The following is a 6,524-nucleotide window of genomic DNA, read 5'->3' on the forward strand; positions in this document are numbered from 1 at the left end:
CACAAGCAAGATATTTCAATGCAATTACCCCTCAGCTGTAAAAACTCTTCCCGTGCCCGCAATGCACTCCCCGCAGATTAAGTTGCCTCACAAACTCACGCGTGTGGTGCAATTGGCCCTGAGGATTTCATCACTCGGCACATTATAAGAATAGAGTTGCTGTGACTGGTTTAAAACATCAAAACTCCCAACAAGCAGAAACTGGGAATTAAAACCTTGGTGTTTTTTTTTTGAAAAAAAACCAAAAAAGAATCCCGAGTGCGCTCCGTAATGTGAAGTGTGACCGAAGGGTTGAGAAGCTGCACGTTTAGCGAGGAATTCAGACAGGTTATAATGCCATCTTGCATTTATATCGTGCCCTTCACCCTGAATACCGAGTCAAGGCAAAAGGAGAGGCGTTTAATGGTGAAAGAGTTGGTTTGTGTTCTGTGAAGCGCTTTGGGACGTCCTCCCGACGTGAAAAGCGCTATGTCAAATGCAAGGATTATTATTATTATTATTATTACTTAAAGTGGGATTTGAAGATAACGTAAGGAGTGGGTGAGGCTGAGAGGTTCGAGCAGTGCGTTCTGCATTCTATGGCATCGATACTGACTTTAAATGAATCTCAACCTTAAAAAAAGAAGAAACACAAAACTCCGAGCAAATTGCACGATGGGGGAAAAAAAAATACATTATTTCCGGTTTTCAAAACCCAGATTCCCGTCGGTTAAATAAATGCCTTTGCCTTTGTTTTTTTGTTTTCTTTCCCGAAAAAAAAGTCTTCTCGTGAGCGATAGCGTTGAAAAGATTTAAAAAAAATTTCAAACGCAGGATTTTTAGGGGAGGCAATACTTCCTTTTGGTTAAACTCACACAGGTTACATCATTTAAGGCAGTGGCCAAACAGTCTGGATCTCACCAAAAAATATCCACCCCTACCACATGCGGAGCATTAAAGAATTCCCTGTACTTGAGACCACACCGATACAATCGTAACTTTCAGATGTTGATGACAACATAAGGTGTTATGTCAAATATTATTAATAAACAATAGACCACTCGCCCGTATTATGCCCAAAATGTTTCCCAACGACAACGTGAAGCTCGATATTCCCAGGTCTGCAGTCCCTATCGCTCACAGGACGGTCGTTTTCCATTGCTTTAATCGAGTATTACGCCGGACACACAAAGTGGAGGCATACGGTGAGTTATGGACTGTTAAGAAAGGTTTTTGATTCCACACCTGTAGTTCAGTCACACTTTCCTAACGTCGTTTTTAAAGTCGTGAATAAATTTGTCCNTTTTTTGTTTGCGCATAAATTGCCCATTTTTGTTTGCGCATAAATTGCCCATTTTTGTTTGCGCATAAATCGCCCATTTTTGTTTTTTCTTTAAAAAAAAAGCTTTTTCGCCTACCAGCAGTCGCAGAAGCTCGCGAGGCACTTTTGAGTGGTTTCGGGCAGTACACTGAAGAATTTTCGCACGATACGAAATGACATTTGCAAAAGCGCCTTTCGGGTCGGGTTCGCGAGGGCGTCCCGAGGCACTGAACGGTCAGGGAAACGCAGGGCGTAAAACAAGAGGCAGAGCACGGCGGCGGCTGGAAATCTGGTACAAACACGGAAGTGGCGTGGGGACAAGGAGCAGGTCAGGCAGCATCCACGGAAAGAGGAAAACGAGTTGACGTGTTTAGACCTATTGACCTTTCGGCAGAACCGCTGCGCACGGCGTCGTTGGGAATTTTCATAATCAACTCGAAACGGTATAATCACCCGTTTCTCTTGCAGAAACAGGAGGAGGATATTCATGTAGCCCCAGCGGTTAAAGAGCGCCCGGTTTGCAAGCGAGAGACCGGGGGTTCGATCCCCGGCAGGACAGGGTGAAACCTTGGGGCAAGTTTCCTTACTCCACACGCACGCCTGATAATAACCCCTCAGAAAAAAAAACGGTAATAAATTGGTCACTTCAATCCACGGCTGTTTGTGGGACAGACGCTGCTGTGCGCAATTGGCTGCCCACAAATATACGGTCAATTCACTTCACAGCCTATTCCTGTGAAGCGCTTTGAGACGTCGAGAAGACGTGAAAAGCGCTGCATATCAAATGCGAGGATCATTATTGCTATATTCTTGCATAACAAGAAGCGAGATCCAAGTCAACCTTCTCCGAGGGCTGTCAATTTGCTGCTCTGCTGGAGGAGGAGCCGCCTCCGGGGCCCCAAGGCATTCATTCCGTTAACCCCGGGCCAAGTGACCCGCTCGCCAGGCGCCCGGCCGGTCAGCGGACGCCGGCAGGCCGTGACGGGCCGTTAATGCAGGTCAGCCCGGGGGGGGGGGGGCCTGTTCTCGCCCCACGTCCACGTCCACGTGCGTACACTTCCCAGCAGAGGGCACCGTGCAGCAAACAGGAACAGGGGAGGAATTCCACCCGCCCCGCAGCCAAACACACGCGCAAGAACGTTAGGAAACACGAGACGAAAAGAGACTGAGGTCCATCTAATCCCCCTAACTCCTGGCCGGTCACACGCACCGACCGGTGTCCCCGAGCTCCCTACGGACCGCCAACCCATAACACCATTTTTTTAAAAAAAAACATTTTCCGGTCGTGCAGGGTTGACAGTTTTCGTTGGTGTTGGGGTGTGGGGGGCGGACGGGGGGGGGGGGGGGGGTCTGGTGGGTGGGGGGGGGTAAAAAAAATGCTTCGTTCGGTCTCGATTTTGAACCCTTTTTTAAAAAAAACAGTACCCCCCCTCAGCCTTAAACCTCTCCGCGTTCCCAATCTCTTGTGAAGCCTCTCCCTCCGCTGGTTTGCTCAGGCTGCCGCACTCGTCCGCCGCCCGCCCGCCCGCCCCGACCCACCGAGTTCCATTTCGACCCCCACCGTGGTCACCTCCCCCCCACACCCCCCCTCCCACTCCCTCCCTTGACCGTTGCGTGGGGCTCCGAGACACAATCCCGGAACGAATGGAAGCGTGTCGCCGCTGCTGCTGTTATCGCCATCGTAATAATTCAAGCGATCAAACCAAAACACCTTCAAAACGATCATTGATTCCTTTTTTTTAAAAAAAATTTTTTGTTGGGGTGTGGGTGGGTGGGGGGGGGAGGGAGACAAATCCTACAAAAACCCTAAGCCGCCAACGCAAGCCAAAACCCCGGGGGGTCGGATCTCTTGCCCCGAGAAATCACGATTTGATCCGTTGCCCTCCGAGAAGGGCTCAGCATCACCTGCGCCAGCAGACACACAACCCCCACCCCCCCCCCCACCCTCACCCCCTTGGACACATTGGCATCACAACTCTCTCCGAACGAACCCAACATTTTTAACCCGCGCCTCAATGCTCGCGAGGACATCGTCCCTCGCAGGCAGCCGCTTCTTTGGGTCCTCGTCAGGGGTTACACAGCAGTCCCCCTCCCACGGGAGAAGCTGAAAACTGTCCCCGCGGAGGGTTTGCCATTCAGAGCCACAGCCGCTCCATGAACCGCCACCAAGCTGGAGGTGCCATAAATATTGCTCTTAACGCCAATTATGACTACTTTATTTTTTTTAAAAAAAGTACAGAACAAATGAGGGAATGGGGGGGAGAGGGGGAGGAGGGGGAGAGGGGGGGGGAGGAGGGGGGTGGGGGGGGTAGAGGGGGTGAGGGGGAGAAGGGGGGGGAGAAGGGGGGAGAAGGGGGATGGAGAGGAGGGGGAGAGGGGCGATGGGGAGGAGGGGGATGGGGAGGAGTGGGAGAGGGGGGAGAGGGGGATGGGGAGGAGGGGGAGAGGGTCGATGGGGAGGAGGGAGAGAGGGGGAGGGGGAGGATTGCGAGCAAAACAATAGCAACCCACTGCGCACAGCAGTGTCCCACAAACAGTCATGGAGCACTGGTGTGTGCTTCGCAGGAATTGCCTTTCGTGTGTAGTGGCTCTGCTTCTGTCGGCAAAAACGGTTGTCATTTTGGGGGGACATCAAATCCCACCAACGGCCATGAGGTGAAATGACCTACAGGATTCTTCCAAGCTAAAATTTGGAAAAATCTGTTCGCTGTACTTCTTAACTTTTTTTTCTTACCTGTCCTTTTCAGCCGCAGCCCCGACCCCATCCTTGGCCTTTAACCCAAGTTTCTCAATTTAGGGAAAACAGATGTGGAATTGTAAGTCCCCAGTGGTCAGTGAGGTGACCTCATTGACCACCAATGGCAAATCATTGTAGACCTTGCCAGATTGGAGAAACACTAACTTGATAATAGCCGGAGTGTAAGTCAATAACCAAAGTATAAGTAGGTAGGGCTGTGCATTCAGATCCTTCTTATCAGGTCCAACTAACCAGCAAACAATGAACTAACTGCCTTCCGTACCCAGCGATGCATTCCTTAGGTCCTTCTCAGTCGGCTGCCAACAATCAGAGATACACAAAGAGGCCGCAATACTGACCCTCTTTCTCTACCCCAACCAGTTTGAGAGACTTATATCCATGAGTCGAATTAATGAACCCATTTGCTACTAGTTAATAATAGTAATAATAATAATAATCCTTGCATCTGATGTAGTGCCTTATCACGTCTTCGAGACGTCTCAAAGCGCTTCACAGAATACACTGAAAAGTGAATTGACTGTATATTTTGTGGGCGAAACTACTTCTCTCTCATTTACTTCATTGTGCACAGCAGCGTCTCCACAAACAGTCATGGATTAAACGACCAAATTATTTTTATTTATTTTGATGGGATCATTACCCCCCGGAAAAGTGATGCGCAATCGACCAACAACTGGGGTCCTGCTTACTGCTAGGTAAACAGAGGTGTGTGGAGTAAGGAAACATGCGCACGGTTTTGCCCTGCCTGTCGGGAATCGAACCCAGGTCCTCTCCCTTGTCAGTCTCTTAACCATTGAGCTGCACAGGACTCCACCTGAAACACAAAGGCCATTAATTTACCACCCCACCTCCCCATTTCCAGGCCTCCCACGAGAAAAAAGTATTCACCACGTCTCAGCCTCCCCACTCGAGTGATCGGTGATCAATCGGAAGGGTGAAATCAATACAAATAGGAAGCTGTCTGCTCTGTCAGTGGGGCTGAGTCTGCCTTCAGGGGATTTCAAGGAGAGTTTTCGACGCACTGGTACATGCACAGTTGCAGGCAGACGTACCTTATGCCTGCGTTTGAAGGGAAGCAAAAGGCAAAGAGGTGCAAAAAAAAAAAACATGCAAAGAGAAATCTTTCTTTGCCATTTTATTCACAAGGAGCTCGCTGGTGTCTGAATCCAAACGCGGCTGCCTTATCCCGCGTTTGAAGCAATTCAAGACTCCGTGCTCCCACCTAATGAACAAAACAGGATGAGTAACTGTGTTTGCCCTTCACGACACACACACACACACACACACAAAAAAAAATGCTTTCTTCAAACCCAGGTAAAAATCGCTTCGTCGCTAAATTTAGCAAGAGAGCGTGTTCCACATCGGACCTGACCGGTCTATTTTGAGAGCGCCTTTGATTTCGAGCCATTCGTTAAGCCTTTTAAAACGCAGATGGGTTTCAACGTGCATATGGACAACCTTATTATGAGAGGCGAAATGTGGAGCTCACCTCGTCGCTCAGTGGGTAAAATGCAGTGTTGCCTTGGCCAGTCAGACCAGAAGACTTGACACCCACCCTCCAACCCTCTCCCCCCACCCCACCCACCCGTCTGTGCTTAGTTAGTTGTGCTGTTTCTGGTCAGCCGGGTGTCTTGCCACGTGTGGAAACCCTTCATTGTGCTTAAGAGTATCCAGACCAAACAGAGTTCCACGCATCCCACCTACATTCGGAAATTCCAGAGATATTTATTGGAAAGGAATGCGAGCTCTCTCCCTGGAGGGGCACATCCTGCCGACCTAACTCGGAAACTCTGGCACACGTTGGCAAGAACCAAGGCTTGGGCTACCCCCCCCACCCCCCGCCCCACACGGGGTGTGTGTTAAGGTAACCGCAGGAGTCTTAACTAGCTAAAAACACACCTAACTTGCCATTGATGGCACCGTGGGGCCAGCTTTCCCGCTGCTTGTCCAGCGAGGACCACCCTTTGGCTCACACGGTTAACAGGAGCTGAGCGGGATGACTCCCTTGCCCCCAGTTACTGGTCTGCCCTTCCAGGTCCCGCCGACGAGCCACGTCGGACTGTGCTGTCATCAGCAGTGCCCTGGAATACTGCGGCTAGATCAGCTCCAAGGGGAACCCGCTCACCCTCCATCTCTCCCCCCCCCCCCCCCCCCCGAGGATAATTAGTGCTTAGTTAGCTGCTTGGGGCGGCGGAGGAAAGAATCAGACAGGAGCTACCGCTCCTCAGTTGCTATTTGAGGGTGACCACTAGGTGACCACTGGAAAGTATGTGTGTGTGTGTTGGGTCAGGATGTGATCGGACGCAGCCATGATTGCTGTGGGCCCTGCCCCTCCCCCCCCCACCCCACCCAACCATGATTGGACTGGGACCAAAATACATGCATGTCATCACGTTCATGAGAGGAGGGGAAAAAAGGAATGAATGAATGAATCAATCAATCAATGGAGGGAGGGAGAGAGAGGGA

At 50.6% G+C, this 6,524-nt stretch overlaps 1 protein-coding gene across 1 annotated transcript in view; it reads right to left on the reverse strand.

Annotated features, from left to right (window-relative positions):
- Window positions 1–6,524, reverse strand: part of fam13a (family with sequence similarity 13 member A) — a 131,708-nt gene that overhangs the window by 48,770 nt on the left and 76,414 nt on the right. The gene's annotated exons all lie outside the window — the stretch shown is intronic.

This window comes from Callorhinchus milii, unplaced genomic scaffold (genome assembly GCF_018977255.1).
Source record: "Callorhinchus milii isolate IMCB2004 unplaced genomic scaffold, IMCB_Cmil_1.0 Scaffold1, whole genome shotgun sequence".
Taxonomy (NCBI): domain Eukaryota; kingdom Metazoa; phylum Chordata; class Chondrichthyes; order Chimaeriformes; family Callorhinchidae; genus Callorhinchus; species Callorhinchus milii.